Genomic DNA, 20,851 nt, shown 5'->3' with positions numbered 1-20,851 from the left:
GAAGGAAGTGGCCAGAGGCCTGGCTATTGGTCTCTCCCTCTAAAGAAAATAAAAACAAAACCGAGATAAGAAAGAAAAGAAATGGAGGTTAGGGGAAGAAGCTGGACACGTGGATAATTTTCCCGGGCTCACAAAATGTGCTTGACCCAAGAAAATAGAAGAGAGCGTGTGTGTGAAGATTGGATTCGAACTCGTTTGAATTAAATTCAAATGAGTTTGAATAAGAAGTGGGCATTTGAAAGGTCCAAATAAAATATTGGGATTTTAGGAGGAGCATCTATAGATGGACAACGAAATTATTGACAAGGTTTGGAGGAGAAACTTGAAGCAGAAGAGGCATGGAACTAAAATGCAAATGTGTTATGGTTAATTCCAAACTAAGGAAATATTTATAGTAGCTCCCTAAATACCGAGAGGATATGTTATAAAGAGAAATCACCATGTGAATTCCCTCGATTTAAATGGATCGAAGATCCATGCAATTTATTTAGATGAGTTTTTAAAATTAAAGATATGATGGCATGATGACATGATGACATGATGAAATGCAAGAGATGGCATGATGAATGCACAAACAAAACAAATCACACGGCAAAACTCAGAATAGCTGGAAGTCTTCTGCAGCGTCAGTCTTGGGGCGTTACAGGACGGGCTCGCTTCCAACAAATTTTATCTCCACTGCTTCCGAGACGAGGACGCAGATGAGGCGTTTAAGTGGATCTGGAAGACAAAATGCACTAACAAGTGGAAGGTATTTGCTTGGCTGCTTCTTGCTGATAGGTTAAACACTCGAGGACTGCTCAGAAGAAAGAATATGAAACTGAGGGATGACAATTATGCATGCATGTTATGCCGCCAACCTCCCAAGGAAACAGTGGAACACCTGTTCTTTCAGTGTGCTTTTAGCAGATCATGCTGGGGGAAGTTGGGGATCACTTGGCCGGGCCAGGGTAATAGGCTACAACTTCTGCATGCAGTGAAAAGTGTGTGGTCCGGACCGATGTTCATGTTCATTTTCATCGTAGCAGCTTGGAGCATTTGGAAGGAACGTAACAATAAACACTTTAGAGGTATCGTACCCACTGTGGATGGATGGAGCCAGAGGTTCAAGTGGGACTTTGGTATGATGAGACATAGAGGCCTTAGTGCCTTTTGTTCGGCAGGTGGCCAACTTGACCTAGTTAGTTCCTCTATACTCTGTTGTATAGGGATTCTTCTAATCACTATCCCCTCCCCTCATGTAATCTCAATCATGTAAATCTTTGTGTGGAGGTTTAATAAAAAAGTCAGTGGGGGTGCCCTCACTGTCCCAAAGTTTCAAAAAAAAAGTGGCCTAGTTTTAAAAAATAGGCTATTGCGGCCACTAGCAAACCGCGGAAAAAGAACTGCACTGACTACAAGAAAACAAATAAACAAGACAATAAGGATATAAATAGGCAAGCAACCTACGCTAGGCTATCACAGCTATTACACATATTACATCCACTGGGCATCAAAGTTTGCCACTAGTGCAAATATAGGAAACAAAGCAGCATATAAACGCCGCAGCAAAACAAGTCTAGAAATGAAACCACTTCAGAAGAGATCAAGAAACAATATCTTGGGAACCCATAATGCTGGCAAGATGCTTAGCAAGCTTATTAACTTTCTCTTGTTTGGCGCTTAAATCCTCCAGCACTTGTTGTTGCACCAGAAAGTATGCATCTGAATTCTGCAGGGACTTCCTCAGTCCTTCGGCTTCCTGTCGCATAACATCTGATCGATGTCTTTCAACTTGAAGTTGAGACCCAAGAAGCCGAACTGATTCAGGCAGTGATTTCCAAGAGCTGGTGCCAGCAGTAGTAGCCAGTAACTCGAAGACTACATCAAGACAGGACTTTGGGTTTGTCTCAGTGTCTTCAATATAGTTTTTATCAGCTTTCTTGGAGACCAACAGGGATGTCTCACTATCTTGAACCTTATCTGCATTACTTCCTGTACCATTGCAAAACTTGAGGCCTGAGTTTCAGCAAGAGTTCGCTAGGCTCAACATGGTGTTAGTCTCCGAGGGCACCATATCAAATCTGGAGATACAACCCACCCTAGTGGAACAAATTAAGAGGGCTCAACAGGGACATCCCAGCATCGAAGGTATAAAAAGGAAAATGAACCTTGGTAAGGCTTCAGAGTTCGTCACAGACAATGAAGGAATATAATGGTACGGAGACAGACTTTGCGTACCTAACATTGAGGAACTCAAGCAACAAATCTTAACCGAGAGCCACACCGCTCCCTACTCGATCCACCCTGGAGGAACCAAAATGTACAAAGACATTCAGGGGAGATTTTGGTGGCACGGTATGAAAAGGGATATAGCCGCATTTATTGCTTGTTGCGATTCATGTCAGCGCATCAAGGCCGAGCATCAAAAGCCAGCAGGGCTACTCCAGCCAAACAGGATACCGGAGTGGAAATGGGATGAAATAGGAATGGACTTCATTGTCGGACTACCTCGATCACAACGCGGAAATGACGCCATATGGGTCATCACAGACCGACTAACCAAGGTTGCTCATTTCATTCCCGTGAAGACTACCTACTCCACACAAAGGCTGGCCAAGCTTTATCTCTCTCGTATAGTTTGTTTGCATGGAGTCCCAAAGACTATAATATCCGACCGAGGCACCCAATTTGTCTCAAAATTTTGGGATCACCTGCAACAGGCTCTGGGCACGCAACTAGCTTTCAGTACAGCGTACCACCCTCAGACTGATAAACAAACGGAACATGTGAACCAAATCCTAGAGGACATGCTGAGAGCCTGTGTGCTCACCTATGGATCCAGTTGGGAGGAAAGTTTGCCATATGCCGAGTTTGCCTACAACAACAGTTACCAAGCCAGCTTACAAATGGCACCCTTTGAAGCATTGTACGGACGGAGGTGCCGTACCCCGCTAAATTGGTCAGAAACAGGCGACGGTCGTATCTTCGGCCCAGACATGCTCAAGGAGGCCGAGGAGAAAGTTAAACAGATCAGGGACAGACTCAAGACAGCACAGAGCCGACAAAAGAGCTACTACGATCAAAAACACCGTGAGGTCAGCTTTGAACCCGGTGATTCCGTATACCTACGAGTGTCTCCTATGAGGGGCCTGCAACAGTTCAAAATTAAGGGGAAGCTAGCACCGAGATTTATTGGACCATTCTGTATAATTGCACGAAGAGGCACGGTAGCCTACCAACTAGACCTACCCAAGGAGCTGTCAGACGTACATGACGTATTCCATGTCTCACAATTGAGAAGATGTGTAAGTAACCCGGAGAAGCATGTATCTCATGAGAACATTGATGTACAACCAGACCTCACCTACAGAGAGAGGCCAGTAAAGATACTGGAGGTGTCTAAACGGAGGACCCGTCTAACGTTTAGATACTGGAGGTGTCTAAACGGTGGTCCCTGGGGGGGCGCCGGCCCTGGGAGATGGGATCTCCAAGGGGGGGCGGCGGCCAAGGGGGGAAGGGGTTGCCTTGCCCCCCAAGGCAAGGGGGAAGCCCCCCCACCCTAGGGTTCCCAACCCTAGGCGCATGGGGGGAGGCCCATGGGGGGGCGCCCAGACCACTAGGGGCTGGTTCCCTTCCACTTTCAGCCCACGGGGCCCTGCAGGATAGGTGGCCCCACCCGGTGGACCCCCGGGACCCTTCCGGTGGTCCCGGTACAATACCGGTAACCCCCGAAACTTTCCCGGTGGCCGAAACTGGACTTCCTATATATAATTCTTCACCTCCGGACCATTCCGGAACCTCTCGTGACGTCCGGGATCTCATCCGGGACTCCGAACAACTTTTGGGTTTCCGCATACATATATCTCTACAACCCTAGCGCCACCGAACCTTAAGTGTGTAGACCCTACGGGTTCGGGAGACATGCAGACATGACCGAGACGCCTCTCCGGTCAATAACCAACAGCGGGATCTGGATACCCATGTTGGCTCCCACATGTTCCACGATGATCTCATCGGATGAACCACGGTGTCGAGGATTCAATCAATCCCGTATGCAATTCCCTTTGTCAATCGGTATGTTACTTGCCCGAGATTCGATCGTCGGTATCCCAATACCTTGTTCAATCTCGTTACCGGCAAGTCTCTTTACTCGTACCGCAATGCATGATCCCGTGACTAACGCCTTAGTCACATTGAGCTCATTATGATGATGCATTACCGAGTGGGCCCAGAGATACCTCTCCGTCACACGGAGTGACAAATCCCAGTCTTGATCTGTGCCAACCCAACAGACACTTTCGGAGATACCCATAGTGCACCTTTATAGTCACCCAGTTACGTTGTGACGTTTGGCACACCCAAAGCACTCCTACGGTATCCGGGAGTTGCACGATCTCATGGTCTAAGGAAAAGATACTTGACATTGGAAAAGCTCTAGCAAACGAAACTACACGATCTTTTATGCTATGCTTACGATTGGGTCCTGTCCATCACATCTTTCTCCTAATGATGTGATCCCGTTACCAATGACATCCAATGTCCATAGTCAGGAAACCATGAACAAAGCTAGTCAACTAGAGGCTTACTAGGGACACGTTGTGGTCTATGCATTCACACATGTATTACGATTTCTGGACAATACAATTATAGCATGAACAATAGACAATTACCATGAACAAAGAAATATAATAATAACCATTTATTATTGCCTCTAGGGCATATTTCCAACAGTCTCCCACTTGCACTAGAGTCAATAATCTAGTTACATTGTGATGAATCGAACACCCATTGCGTCCTGGTGTTGATCATGTTTTGCCCTAGGGAGAGGTTTAGTCAACGGATCTGCTACATTCAGGTCCGTGTGTACTTTACAAATATCTATGTCTCCATTTTGAACACTTTCACGAATGGAGTTGAAGCGACGCTTGATATGCCTGGTCTTCCTGTGAAACCTGGGCTCCTTCGCAAGGGCAATGGCTCCAGTGTTGTCACAGAAGAGAGTCATCGGGCCCGACGCATTGGGAATCACCCCTAGGTCGGTAATGAACTCCTTCATCCAGACTGCTTCCTGTGCTGCCTCTGAGGCTGCCATGTACTCCGCTTCACATGTAGATCCCGCCACGACGCTTTTTTTGCAACTGCACCAGCTTACTGCTCCTCCATTCAAAATATACACGTATCCGGTTTGTGACTTCGAGTCATCCAGATCTGTGTCGAAGCTAGCGTCGACGTAACCCTTTACGACGAGCTCTTCGTCACCTCCATAAACGAGAAACATATCCTTAGTCCTCTTCAGGTACTTTAGGATATTCTTGACCGCTGTCTAGTGTTCCATGCCGGGATTACTTTGGTACCTTCCTACCAAACTTACGGCAAGGTTTACATCAGGTCTGGTACACAGCATGGCATACATAATAGACCCTATGGCCGAGGCATAGGGGATGACACTCATCTTTTCTCTATCTTCTGCCGTGGTCGGGCATTGAGCCGTGCTCAATTGCATACCTTGCAATACAGGCAAGAACCCCTTCTTGGACTGATCCATACTGAACTTCTTCAATATCTTGTCAAGGTATGTACTCTATGAAAGACCAATGAGGCGTCTTGATCTATCTCTATAGATCTTGATGCCTAATATATAAGCAGCTTCTCCAAGGTCCTTCATTGAAAAACACTTATTCAAATAGGCCTTAATACTTTCCAAGAATTCTATATCATTTCCCATCAATAATATGTCATCCACATATAATAAGAGAAATGCTACAGAGCTCCCACTCACTTTCTTGTAAACACAGGCTTCTCCATAAGTCTGTGTAAACCCAAACGCTTTGATCATCTCATCAAAGCGAATGTTCCAACTCCGAGATGCTTGCACCAGCCCATAGATTGAGCGCTGGAGCTTGCATACTTTGTTAGCATTCTTACGATCGACAAAACCTTCCGGCTGCATCATATACAACTCTTCCTTAAGGAAGCCGTTAAGGAATGCCGTTTTGACGTCCATCTGCCATATCTCATAATCATAGTATGCGGCAATTGCTAACATGATTCAGACTGACTTCAGCTTCGCTACGGGTGAGAAAGTCTCATCGTAGTCAACCCCTTGAACTTGTCGATAACCCTTAGCGACAAGTCGAGCCTTATAGATGGTCACATTACCATCCGCGTCTGTCTTCTTCTTAAAGATCCATTTGTTTTCTATGGCTCGCCGATCATCGGGCAAGTCAGTCAAAGTCCATACTTCGTTCTCATACATGGATCCTATCTCGGATTTCATGGCTTCTAGCCATTTGTCGGAATCCGGGCCCGCCATCGCTTCTTCATAGTTCGAAGGTTCACCGTTGTCTAACAACATGATTTCCAGGACAGGGTTGCCGTACCACTCTGGTGCGGAACGTGTCCTTGTGGACCTATGAAGTTCAGTGGCAACTTGATCCGAAGCTTCATGATCATTATCATTGACTTCCTCCCCAGTCGGTGTAGGCACCACAGGAACATTTTCCCGCGCTGCGCTACTTTCCGGCTCGGAAGGGGTGACTATCACCTGATCAAGTTCCACTTTCCTCCCACTCAATTCTTTCGAGAGAAACTCCTTCTCCAGAAAGGACCCGTTCTTAGCAACGAAGATCTTGCCTTCGGATCTGAGGTAGAAGGTATACCCAATGGTTTCCTTAGGGTATCCTATGAAGACGCATTTTTCCGATTCGGGTTCGAGCTTTTTAGGTTGAAGTTTCTTGACATAAGCATCGCATCCCCAAACTTTTAGAAACGACAGCTTAGGTTTCTTCCCAAACCATAATTCATACGGTGTCGCCTCAACGGATTTCGACGGAGCACTATTTAAAGTGAATGCGGCAGTCTCTAAAGCATAGCCCCAAAATGAGAGCGGTAAATCGGTAAGAGACATCATAGATCGCACCATATCAAATAGAGTGCGATTACGACGTTCGCACACACCATTTCTCTGAGGTGTTCCAGGCGGCGTGAGTTGTGAAACTATTCCACATTTCTTAAGTGTGCACCAAACTCGTGACTTAAATATTCTCCACCACGATCTGATCGTAAGAATTTTTTTCTCCTGTCACGTTGATTCTCAACCTCACTCTAAAATTCCTTGAACTTTTCAAAGGTTTCAGACTTGTGTTTCATTAGGTAGACATACCCATATCTACTTAAATCATCAGTGAGAGTGAGAACATAACGATATCCTCCGCGAGCCTCAACACTCATTGGATCGCACACATCGGTATGTATGATTTCTAATAAGTTGGTTGCTCGCTCCATTGTTCCGGAGAACGGAGTCTTGGTCATCTTACCCATGAGGCATGGTTCGCACGTGTCAAATGATTCGTAATCAAGAGACTCCAAAAGTCCATCTGCATGGAGCTTCTTCATGCGCTTGACACCAGTGTGACCAAGGCGGCAGTGCCACAAGTATGTGGGACTATCGTTATCAACTTTACATCTTTTGGTATTCACACTATGAACATGTGTAACATCACGTTCGAGATTCATCAAAAATAAACCATTGACCAGCGGGGCATGACCATAAAACATATCTCTCAAATAAATAGAACAACCATTATTCTCGGATTTAAATGAGTAGCCATCTCGAATTAAACGAGATCCAGATACAATGTTCATGCTCAAAGCTGGCACTAAATAACAATTATTGAGGTTTAAAACTAATCCCGTGGGTAGATGCAGAGGTAGCGTGCCGACGGCGATCACATCGACCTTGGAACCATTCCCGACGCGCATCGTCACCACGTCCTTTGCCAGTCTCCGTTTATTCCGTAGTTCCTGTTTTGAGTTACAAATATGAGCAACCGCACCGGTATCAAATACCCAGGAGCTACTACGAGTACTGGTAAGGTACACATCAATTACATGTATATCACATATACCTTTGGTGTTGCCGGCGTTCTTCTTGTCCGCTAAGTATTTGGGGCAGTTCCGCTTCCAGTGACCACTTCCCTTGCAATAAAAGCACTCAGTTCCAGGCTTGGGTCCATTCTTCGACTTCTTCCCGGCAACTGGCTTACCGGGCGCGGCAACTCCCTTGCCGTCCTTCTTGAAGTTCTTCTTACCCTTGCCTTTTTGAACTTAGTGGTTTTATTCACCATCAACACTTGATGTTCTTTTCTGATCTCTACCTCAGCTGATTTCAGCATTGAATATACCTCAGGAATGGTCTTCTCCAGCCCCTGCATATTGAAGTTCATCACAAAGCTCTTGTAGCTTGGTGGAAGCGACAGGAGGATTCTGTCAATGACCGCGTCATCCGGGAGATTGACTCCCAGCTGAGACAAGCGGTTATGCAACCCAGACATTCTGAGTATGTGCTCACTAACAGAACTGTTCTCCTCCATTTTACAGCTGAAGAACTTGTCGGAGACATCATATCTCTCGACCCGGGCATGAGCTTGAAAAACCAGTTTCAGCTCCTCGAACATCTCATATGCTCCATGTTTCTCAAAACGCTTTTGGAGACCCGGTTCTAGGCTGTAAAGCATGCCGCATTGAACGAGGGAGTAATCATCAGCACGTGATTGCCAAGCATTCATAACGTCTTGGTTCTGTGGGATTGGTGCATCACCTAGCGGTGCTTCTAAGACATAATCTTTCTTGGCTACTATGAGGATGAGCCTCAGGTTCCGGACCCAGTCCGTATAGTTGCTGCCATCATCTTTCAGCTTGGTTTTCTCTAGGAACGCGTTGAAATTGAGGACAACGTTGGCCATTTGATCTACAAGACATAGTGTAAAGATTATAGACTAAGTTCATGATAATTAAGTTCATCTAATCAAATTATTTAATGAACTCCCACTCAGATAGACATCCCTCTAGTCATCTAAGTGAAACATGATCCGAGTTCAACTAGGCCGTGTCCGATCATCACGTGAGACGGACTAGTCAAGATCGGTGAACATCTCCATGTTGATCGTATCTTCTATACAACTCATGCTCGACCTTTCGGTCCTCCGTGTTCCGAGGCCATGTCTATACATGCTAGGCTCGTCAAGTCAACCTAAGTGTATTGCGTGTGTTCCGAGGCCATGTCTGTACATGCTAGGCTCGTCAACACCCGTTGTATTCGAATGTTAGAATCTATCACACCCAATCATCACGTGGTGCTTCGAAACAACGAACCTTCGCAACGGTACACAGTTAGGGTGAACACTTTCTTGAAATTATTATAAGGGATCATCTTACTTACTACCGTCGTTCTAAGCAAATAAGATGCAAAAACATGATAAACATCACATGCAATCAAATAGTGCCATGATATGGCCAATATCATTATGCTCCTTTGATCTCCATCTTCGGGGCACCATGATCATCTTCGTCACTGGCATGACACCATGATCTCCATCATTGTGTCTTCATGAAGTCGTCACGCCAACGATTACTTCTACTTCTATGGCTAACGCGTTTAGCAACAAAGTAAAGTAATTTACATGGCGTTATTCAATGACACGCAGGTCATACAAAATAATAAAGACAACTCCTATGGCTCCTGCCGGTTGTCATACTCATCGACATGCAAGTCGTGATTCCTATTACAAGAATATGATCAATCTCATACATCACATATATCATTCATCACATCTTCTGGCCATATCACATCACATAGCACTTGCTGCAAAAACAAGTTAGACGTCCTCTAATTGTTGTTGCAAGTTTTTACGTGGTTTGTAGGTTTCTAGCAAGAACGTTTCTTACCTACGTATGACCACAACGTGATTTGCCAATTTCTATTTACCCTTCATAAGGAACCTTTTCATCGAGTCCGTTCCGACTAAAGTAGGAGAGACAGACACCCGCTAGCCACCTTATGCAACTAGTGCATGTCAGTCGGTGGAACCTGTCTCATGTAAGCGTACGTGTAAGGTCGGTCTGGGCCGCTTCATCCTACAATGCCGCCGAAACAAGACAAGACTAGTAGCGGCAAGAAGAATTGGCAAACTCAACGCCCACAACTGCTTTGTGTTCTACTCGTGCATAGTAACTACGCATAGCCTGGCTCATGATGCCACTGTTGGGAATCGTAGCATAATTTAAAATTTTCCAACGCTCACCAAGATGCATCTATGGAGTCTACTAGCAATGAGGGGAAAAGAGTGCATCTACATACCCTTGTAGATCGCGAGCGGAAGCGTTCCAATGAACGTGGATGACGGAGTCGTACTCGCCGTGATCCAAATCACCGATGACCGAGTGCCGAACGGACGGCACCTCCGCGTTCAACACACGTACGGTGCAGTGACATCTCCTCCTTATTGATCCAGCAAGGGGGAAGGAGAGGTTGATGGATATCCAGCAGCATGATGGCGTGGTGGTGGATGTAGCGGGTCTCCGGCAGGGCTTCGCCGAGCTTCTGCGAGAGAGAGAGAGAGGTGTTGCAGGGGAGGAGGGAGGCGCCCATGGCCGTAGGTTGCTGCCCTCCCTCCCCCCCTTTATATAGGCCCCTGGGGGGGCGCCGGCCCTGGGAGATGGGATCTCCAAGGGGGGGCGGCGGCCAAGGGGGGAAGGGGTTGCCTTGCCCCCCAAGGCAAGGGGGAAGCCCCCCAACCCTAGGGTTCCCAACCCTAGGCGCATGGGGGGAGGCCCATGGGGGGGCGCCCAGCCCACTAGGGGCTGGTTCCCTTCCACTTTCAGCCCACGGGGCCCTCCAGGATAGGTGGCCCCACCCGGTGGACCCCCGGGACCCTTTCGGTGGTCCCGGTACAATACCGGTAACCCCCGAAACTTTCCCGGTGGCCGAAACTGGACTTCCTATATATAATTCTTCACCTCCGGACCATTCCGGAACCTCTCGTGACGTCCGGGATCTCATCCGGGACTCCGAACAACTTTCGGGTTTCGGCATACATATATCTCTACATCCCTAGCGCCACTGAACCTTAAGTGTGTAGACCCTACGGGTTCGGGAGACATGCAGACATGACCGAGACGCCTCTCCGGTCAATAACCAACAGCGGGATCTGGATACCCATGTTGGCTCCCACATGTTCCACGATGATCTCATCGGATGAACCACGGTGTCGAGGATTCAATCAATCCCGTATGCAATTCCCTTTGTCAATCGGTATGTTACTTGCCCGAGATTCGATCGTCGGTATCCCAATACCTTGTTCAATCTCGTTACCGGCAAGTCTCTTTACTCGTACTGCAATGCATGATCCCGTGACTAACGCCTTAGTCACATTGAGCTCATTATGATGATGCATTACCGAGTGGGCCCACAGATACCTCTCCGTCACACGGAGTGACAAATCCCAGTCTTGATCCGTGCCAACCCAACAGACACTTTCGGAGATACCCGTAGTGCACATTTATAGTCACCCAGTTACGTTGTGACGTTTGGCACACCCAAAGCACTCCTGCGGTATCCAGGAGTTGCACGATCTCATGGTCTAAGGAAAAGATACTTGACATTGGAAAAGCTCTAGCAAACGAAACTACACGATCTTTTATGCTATGCTTACGATTGGGTCCTATCCATCACATCATTCTCCTAATGATGTGATCCCGTTACCAATGACATCCAATGTCCATAGTCAGGAAACCATGACTATCTGTTGATCAACGAGCTAGTCAACTAGAGGCTTACTAGGGACACATTGTGGTCTATGCATTCACACATGTATTACGATTTCCGGACAATACAATTATAGCATGAACAATAGACAATTACCATGAACAAAGAAATATAATAATAACCATTTATTATTGCCTCTAGGGCATATTTCCAACACCGGATATTACAGAAGATTTATTGAAGGATTCTCCACCGTGGCAAAACCAATAACACAGTTGCTCAAGAAGGACAAGAAATTTGTATGGACAGAAGCATGCGAGAAAAGCTTCCAAGAACTCAAGAAGAAACTAACAACCGCACCGGTCTTAACTGTGCCAGACATACACAAGAGTTTTGAAGTGTATTGTGACGCGTCCCGAAAGGGCCTCGGGTGTGTACTAATGCAGGATGGCAAAGTTGTCGCGTATGCCTCCAGGCAGCTGCGAAAACATGAGGAAAATTACCCAACACATGACTTGGAGCTAGCAGCAGTCATACATGCTCTCAAGGAGTGGGGGCACTTTCTGTTGGGGAATCGCTGTGAAATATATACGGACCATAAGAGCCTTAAATATATTTTCACTCAACCAGAGCTAAACTTACGCCAATGACGCTGGTTGGAATTGGTCAAGGACTATGATGTCGGTATTCACTACCATCCAGGGAAAGCAAATATAGTGGCCGATGCCCTTAGTCGAAACCCCAGCCCAGACAACGACGGCCCACAAAACTTGAGGCCTGAGTTTCAGCAAGAGTTCGCTAGGCTCAACATGGTGTTAGTCTCCGAGGGCACCATATCAAATCTGGAGATACAACCCACCCTAGTGGAACAAATTAAGAGGGCTCAACAGGGACATCCCAGCATCGAAGGTATAAAAAGGAAAATGAACCTTGGTAAGGCTTCAGAGTTTGTCACAGACAATGAAGGAATGTTATGGTACGGAGACAGACTTTGCGTACCTAACATTGAGGAACTCAAGCAACAAATCCTAACCGAGAGCCACACCACTCCCTACTCGATCCACCCTGGAGGAACCAAAATGTACAAAGACATTCAGGGGAGATTTTGGTGGCACGGTATGAAAAGGGATATAGCCGCATTTATTGCTTGTTGCGATTCATGTCAGTGCATCCAGGCCGAGCATCAAAAGCCAGCAGGGCTACTCCAGCCAAACAGGATACCGGAGTGGAAATGGGATGAAATAGGAATGGACTTCATTGTCGGACTACCTCGATCACAACGCGGAAATGACGCCATATGGGTCATCACAGACCGACTAACCAAGGTTGCTCATTTCATACCCGTGAAGACTACCTACTCCACACAAAGGCTGGCCAAGCTTTATCTCTCTCGTATAGTTTGTTTGCATGGAGTCCCAAAGACTATAATATCCGACCGAGGCACCCAATTTGTCTCCAAATTTTGGGATCACCTGCAACAGGCTCTGGGCACGCAACTAGCTTTCAGTACAGCGTACCACCCTCAGACTGATAAACAAACGGAACATGTGAACCAAATCCTAGAGGACATGCTGAGAGCCTGTGTGCTCACCTATGGATCCAGTTGGGAGGAAAGTTTGCCATATGCCGAGTTTGCCTACAACAACAGTTACCAAGCCAGCTTACAAATGGCACCCTTTGAAGCATTGTACGGACGGAGGTGCCGTACCCCGCTAAATTGGTCAGAAACAGGCGACGGTCGTATCTTCGGCCGAGACATGCTCAAGGAGGCCGAGGAGAAAGTTAAACAGATCAGGGACAGACTCAAGACAGCACAGAGCCGACAAAAGAGCTACTACGATCAAAAACACCGTGAGGTCAGCTTTGAACCCGGTGATTCCGTATACCTACGAGTGTCTCCTATGAGGGGCCTGCAATAGTTCAAAATTAAGGGGAAGCTAGCGCCGAGATTTATTGGACCATTCTGTATAATTGCACGAAGAGGCACGGTAGCCTACCAACTAGACCTACCCAAGGAGCTGTCAGACGTACATGACGTATTCCACGTCTCACAATTGAGAAGATGTGTAAGTAACCCGGAGAAGCATGTATCTCATGAGAACATTGATGTACAACCAGACCTCACCTACAGAGAGAGGCCAGTAAAGATACTGGAGGTGTCTAAACGGAGGACCCGTCAGAAAACGACAAAAATTTTCAGGGTTCAGTGGAGCAACCACACTGAGGATGAAGCTACATGGGAAAGGGAAGATTTTCTCCAGGCAGAATATCCATATCTATTCGAGGATCAGCTGAAATCTCGAGGACGAGATTTTTCCTAAGGGGGTAGGTGTTGTGACACCCAAAATTTTATTTGGCCTTTTCAAAAAAATTATTAGACTTGAGGGAGGTGTTTTAAAAAAAATTCAAAAAAGAACCCTCCCTTTCAAAATATTTTTTTTGGGCAAGGATTTTATTTGGATTCACCCAAGACTTGATTTTGGTCTTGGAGGTTCTTTCTGTGATTTGGACTCAAACCAAAATGCCTTTCACTTGGGAAAAATGCCTTTTGAAAATTTCTTTGCAAAATGCACTATGGCTTTTGGAATGGTTCTTTGCCACTTTCAACAAACCTCTCTTGCCATGACCTTAGTGCAAATCCACTCTCATAAACCTCTCCTCATCTTTGGATCATGATTTACTTCAAATCCAGCAAGTTGGACCTCTCCATATATTTATTTCCACTTATTTCTTATCAAAAACAATTTCTGCCTTATAGCTTGATCCTTGGAGGTTTACAAAGGAACTACCCCTTCAGCTTTGATTTTTGCCCCAAAACAATTCCCCTCCCTAGTCCTTTGAACCCTCAACCAAGATCCATGAAGATCCACTGGTCTTCAGTTCAAAATTTTCAAACTATACTTGCTGCAAGTTTGGACCAGATTTGCCAAATTTGATGAAATTCATTCAAATCCTTCTCCAAAAATTCTGAGAAAAATCAGGCAGCCTCTGGGTGCATTGAGAGGTCACCTCACCAAGTCCCAGCCCCAGGAAAAAATTTCTTCACACCAAATCATTTCATCGAACACCTTCAGAGCACTGTCAATATCATGTTCAGTCAAATTCAGTTAACAGTGTCTGAACCACTGTCGTTTCTTCAGTGTCCGATGCCAATCTCACCAGTGCCCCGGCGTCGCCGTGTTCCCTGTCCCCTCCCCCTTGTCCTCTGCACCGCACGAGCGCCTGGATGTTTGCGGGCGTCGGCGACGTGCTGGAGGAGGTGCGCCGCCCCGTGACCGACGCCCGCGGCGGCTTTGCGGCCGCCAGAGAGAGGCGCGGCGCAGACGGCGCCACCCAGCGCCGCCCAAGCCACCGGAGATCGCCGCGTGGTCTTCCACTCCCCAGTGCGCGCTGCCACCCTCGTCGTGAACCGCTGGGCGAGGAGCGCGCTCTCTGCCGCCGTCGTGCCCGTGCGGCCACCCCACCGTGGACCGGCGCCATTACGCCAAGACCGACCAGGATTAGCAGGGGAACAGCACCAGTACACCTCACTAATGCTACCTGGCCACCTAAACTCCTTGCCAAGCCGCTGCCTCGCCGTAATTGCTCGCCGGAGCAACCCCGTTCACGGCCACCCCCTCGAACCGCCTATAAATAGAGGCCCCGAGCTCCAGCTAGTACCCACACCACCTCTGCACTCCACCAAGACCCTGCCTAGCCACTGGTAGAGCCCCGAGGGAGCCTCCTTCCTCGACTCCGGCCGCCGTGACCCGCCACGGGGTCCAGCTCGATTCGCTCCCGTGCGTGCACCTCTACCTCCCATCTCCTGCCAGTAGCCCTCTAGTACATCCCTCCTTCTGACCCGCGCTTCAATTCGAAGTTTGCAGCACACCACCGGAGTTCCCCACCATCGCCCGAGCCGCCGTCCGCCGGAGAAAGTGTCGCCGTCGACGCGGTGCCCCCCGACGCCCAAGTCCACCACCCACCGACGCGGAAGGGCACGCTGATACTCTTGGTACACTCCGATCTCCCTGACTCGCCGTGGTTCGACGCCGGCGGCCTCCGCAGCCTTCGGGCGCCGGCGAGGTTTTTCAAACCTGACATGTGGACCCCCCACGTCAGCCTCTCTTCTTTCACCCCCGAAGCGTTTTCTGTTGGCGCCTTCGGGCAGAGTACGTTTTCTCTGGGGGCTGGCGCGTTTCTATTCGAACCGTTTTCTGTTTTCTCAGTTAAGCCCCTGGAACTTCTCTGTTTCATTACAGATGAGTCCCTCGACAGAAACCCTTATAACTTTTTAATAAAAAGTGATTTTTGAGTGATTCTTTTTCTGACAGTCTTATAATTTTGTCTAGTTTTTTATGGGATTTATTTAAAAAAAATTGGAACAACTTTTATGCACACGTTGGTGTTCACGTTAGTATGCTTTTTCCGCTATACCGTAGGTTCCGGGAGAGGTGACGGAGCCGCGAACTTCGCCGAGCTAGACTTCGACTTCTCCAAACCAGGCAAGCATGTTTGAACCTTTGATATGATAGGTGTTTTGCATGATTGCGTGAAAGGTTGTGCATGGCATATGAGTATCGGTGAGTATCTCGTTGCATGTGAGGCAACTGCCCGTGTGTTCCAAAGTTACTATGATCTCTGATGAGAGACGGCCTACTCATGTGGTGACATGAAGGGCAGTAAGGTGGTACTGTTGTAGCATGCCAGCCTTACGTCATCCGTTAAAAATTCCGACGTTAACATGGACGGAGTCACGTTATCGTTCTTCCCCCTTCCGTGCTACCACATGTTTTCTGCCAGGATGCAGTTTAGTAAGTTGGTAACCTCTTTCCGTGTACACACCAAACAGAGGGGCCGGGATGATGGTTCCATGGCCCTGGATTAAAGCCAGTCATCCGGTCAGGGGGCATGGGTGTTTCCGGTTGGGACCGAGAGGGGGGCACCCCTTAGAGCGCGCGTATAGAAATTTGATCCCATGCTACGCGAGGTTGTAGCCTCCTCGTCTCAAGGTTTTTCTTGAACGTTGCCGAAGGTGATCCCTGGCTTCGGAATGTTGAATGGGTGTGTACTGGTTAGACGTGTTTCTTCCAAAACACCGTAAACGGAACTAGTCCCCGTGACTACTGAAACCCGTTGGCTGTGGTTAAAGTACAAACTCTGCAGAGTCAAATCCTTCCGAGTCATCGTATCCAAAGTCAAGTACCATGATCAGCGTATCCATGACTATGTCATAACCTCGTAGTATATTCTTCCTTCCGGTAAGCGAGCATGAGTAGTAAACTTGGCGGAACATTATTCCTGTGGATGGATTAACCCTGTTGTTTACCTCATGACTGATTATTCTCTTGACATGATTTAAATTCTTGAGCTACTAAGATATGTATATAAGCCCTTTAGGTGATGTCGCTCAGACGTCCGACTGTGGCCTGTTTGTCTTTCACTTTCTGATATAAGCCCTTTATGTGATGTCGCTCAGACGTCCGACTGTGGCCTGTTTGTCTTTCACTTTCTGATATAAGCCCTTTATGTGATGTCGCTCAGACATCCGACTGTGGCACGCACTGTCTTTTATTTTTTATTTTTTGTTATAAGCCCTTTATGTGGTGTCGCCCCGACGCCCGACTGCGGCATTATTATTCTTGCAGTTTCCTCTCGAGGAGTCATTCAGACCCTCGTTTGGCACCCAGTATTTATTTTGGAATTTCGGGAGGACCACCGCCCGACTTCTCTGTTATTTTCCCATGCATTACTGTCTCTAGGTCTGAATGCACTTGTTAATCTGTTTGTATGCTTCATGTTTACATTTGTTATATCTTATGTCCGAACTGTCTTGCGAGTACTTTCATAGTACTCACCTGGCTTGTTGATTTGGCCAGATGTTGACGAAGGCGACCTCTTGGATGAAGAGTTTGGTAGTGAGTCCGACGCCTAGAGGAATCCCAGTCAGTCCTGTGCGATCCTGGATATTGGTCACTTGTATTTTATACGCTTCCGCCACCCGCAATAAATCTCCTCGAGCTTCACCCCGACGCTCGAAGAGCTGTAGTTTGCAGGAGTCATATCACCCACTCCGTTGTGATATCTTCCACCGTTGTTATCGCGAGTTAGTAGTTATGCCACCCTATCCGCCGTCTTGTTTTATCGGCGTGCATGTAATAAATTGTTGAGCAGTCCCCGCTCAACCTTGTATTATATTCAGTACTCCTGGTATTTTCTTCTGTGACCAAGATATTGTCTACCAGTGAGAAGGAATTCTTCTTTACTAGTCCATAAAAGGGATTGGTCTCTCAATAAATCTTTTATTGAAAAACCGGTCGTGACATAGCTACAGTTTGAATCATATCTATTTAAGACAAAGCAGCTTAGACAGAATAAAGTGTGGGAAACTACACAGCAATTACAACACTTGTAAGGTGCATGGCATGAGAATATAACTGTTTATTCAATTGAAACTGAAATCAACATAGAGCAAGTTACAACAGCAAACACGTTAAAGAAATAGGTTTAAAACATACCTGCTGCGCCATTGGAGTTTCAATTGCATCCTTCAAATTTGAAATTAGTTGGTATGAGTAAATACAGTGATGCAAGAGTAAAGTAGTATGAACCATAGCTACGGAACCTGACCTGAGAACAATTCTTCTTCTGCTTTAAGCGTTGACTTGGGGTTCGGAGTGGTGGTCCTCGTGCTTTGGGCACTGCAGTTGCCTTACTAACTGCTCGTGTTTGGGTGCTCTGTGGTGGAGACGGTGTTGTGTCAATGGGAACTAGGTTACTATCTGCTAGGGTTGGGGTTAGAAGGGGTGTAGCTGGTTCTCTGTCCAACTGGGTAGGGGTACAATCTGTGTGAGTCTGGGTTATGTGTGGTGGGGCTGGTTCTTGGGCAAGTACAACCATGGTTCTATCTCCATCGACAGGTAGCACGATCTTTTCTGAAGATCATGTTTTACTCCCACAGATACTGCCATCACCCCCTCCAATTGAAATGGCTGAAAAACAAGAAAAGTAATTGAATGTACAGACATTGTAAGATAGACAGGTGCAATGGACAGTAGGGAAGAAAACAGGGCATGAAATAATTCACATTTATGTTGTCTAAACAAACAGAATAGCAGGACATAATTTCACATGTATGATGGCTAACTAAACAGGATAGCATGACACAATTTCACATGTATGATGGCTAACTAAACAGGATAGAATGACATACTTCAAAATATGATGACTATGTAAACAGGATGACATGATATAACTATACGATGTGTCTATTAAAGTGGTTGTGTGAGTGCATCTACTGCCCCTTAGTGATTTTGGTGTATTGAAGACTTATAGGTTAAGGGACTAATGTGTTTATGAGTGTACACAGGTCTATAAGTCTATGAGGAGTTTGATATTTACAGAGAAAGTCGACCCCTAAAAATGAAGTTCTTCGACTGAAGACTTTGGATTTCTGAAGACTTTGAAAGTGAAGAAATTGGTGTGACCTTGAAGACTTGGTATTCATTTGAGGAACATGAAGTGTGAAGACTTTTGTGTTCGTAGTTTCATTTTATCTTTCTTGAGCCATAGGAAACACCGTACTGTTAAAGGGGGTCGAGGAAATACTAAGGAAAAATTTCCATGTGATGCTCAACTCAAAATCCTACACCTACCAATCCCTTCGAGTGAAGCCATTGGAAATCTCATACAGTTCAGTCATATTCTTCAGTGACAGAGACGGAGTTCTTCTGGTCTCTGAGGAATTTGTTCTGACTGAGGAGTTAGGAATTCGCCAATGCGGATTGCCTACACAGTGAGGAACATGATAGCCCTGAGGAATTTGATACTCAAATTTCCGACCGTTGCTGTGCTATGCGCCAGTTGTCCCAAAATATCTACCCACATAACGGTCATATCATTGAAGGGCATTTATGTCTTATCATGTCGGGCTGCTCCCTAGGCTATAAATAGCCGCCCCCTACAACCACTAGCTGGTTGGCTGCTTCGAGAGAAACTGACACTTGTCATTTGAGAGCATCCCATCCTCCGAGGACTTTGAGCGAAAATCATCAAGTGAGGAAAACCCAAACCCAAACACCTACAAACCCAAAGTGATTGAGCATCACTGAAGAGATTGATCCTGTGTGGATCTGACACTTGTTACCTTTGAAGACTGTGCTTCTTCCAGACGGTTAGGCGTCATGGTATAGAGCATCCAAGAGGAATAGTGGATCACCGAGTGACCGAGTTTGTGAAGGTTCGGAAGTCAACTGAAGACTTACCACGAGTGATTGGGTGAGGTCTGTGTGACGTTAGCTCAAGGGGAATACGGTCAGGACTAAGTGTCCTGGACTGCGTGTTCAGGACTAGGTGTCTGGGACTCTGTGTCCTCAGGTTTAAATAGCTAGCCGCCCTAACCAGACGTACAACTGAGACAACAGTTGGAACTGGTCTACCAAATCATTGTCTTCACCAAGCCAACTGGTTCTATTTCCTCAACTCTTTCATTTCCTCATTACTGTGTTGTGTGCTTGTCATATCTGTGTTTGAAGACTTTGACTGAAGACTTTCTCAATTTCCTCAGTTCAATTTCGTCAGTCCGTTTGTCTTCATCCTGTGTTATCCTGTGTTTACGCTTTCTGTACTCTGTGTTTGTCTTCATTTCATCATGATGACCATGCCTATTTTCTGCTATGCCTACTCTTGAGTACTTATTCCACTGCAAGTAGTTCTTCGCTAAGGAATTTCCTCACCGGCAAATTCCTCAGTGAAGAATTCATAAAAATCGCCTATTCACCCCCTCTAGTCGATATAACGCACTTTCAATTGGTATCAGAGCAAGGTACTCCCTTGTTCTGTGTGATTTTGGTTTAACCGCCTGGAGTTTTAGTTAGGGACAATTGCATTTTTACCCCTAGTTGGTTCCTACCCACGGGTTTTTCCCTTACTTTTCAAGCTTGCTCAGTTTTGCCCTTACTTTTTCTGTCATGGTCCCTCGAATGCCCTTTGACCGTTTGACCAAAACTTTGAAAATTCATAACTAATTCATATGAACTCGGAAAAATGAAAATAAGATCTCAAAATGTTCAGATAAACATTACCTTTATGTGCATATCATTTGCATTCAGGACAAAAGCGCCCTTTAAAATACCTGAGGTAATTAATGTTATTAACATTATTAAAAATAAAAAGGTATAAGCAATATTTTTTACATGAATAAAAATTACATGCAAATGTAGGTGATGTTTTCGGAACATCCAGATATCTTATTTGCATTTTTCTGAGTTCGTACGTCTTGTTAAGAATGTTCTAACGACTTTGACCATTATTTGGAAACTTCATAACAAGTTGATATGAACTCAG

Source organism: Triticum aestivum, chromosome 2D (genome assembly GCF_018294505.1).
Source record: "Triticum aestivum cultivar Chinese Spring chromosome 2D, IWGSC CS RefSeq v2.1, whole genome shotgun sequence".
In the NCBI taxonomy this organism is placed as follows: Eukaryota; Viridiplantae; Streptophyta; class Magnoliopsida; order Poales; family Poaceae; genus Triticum; species Triticum aestivum.
This window is presented reverse-complemented; position numbering follows the sequence as displayed.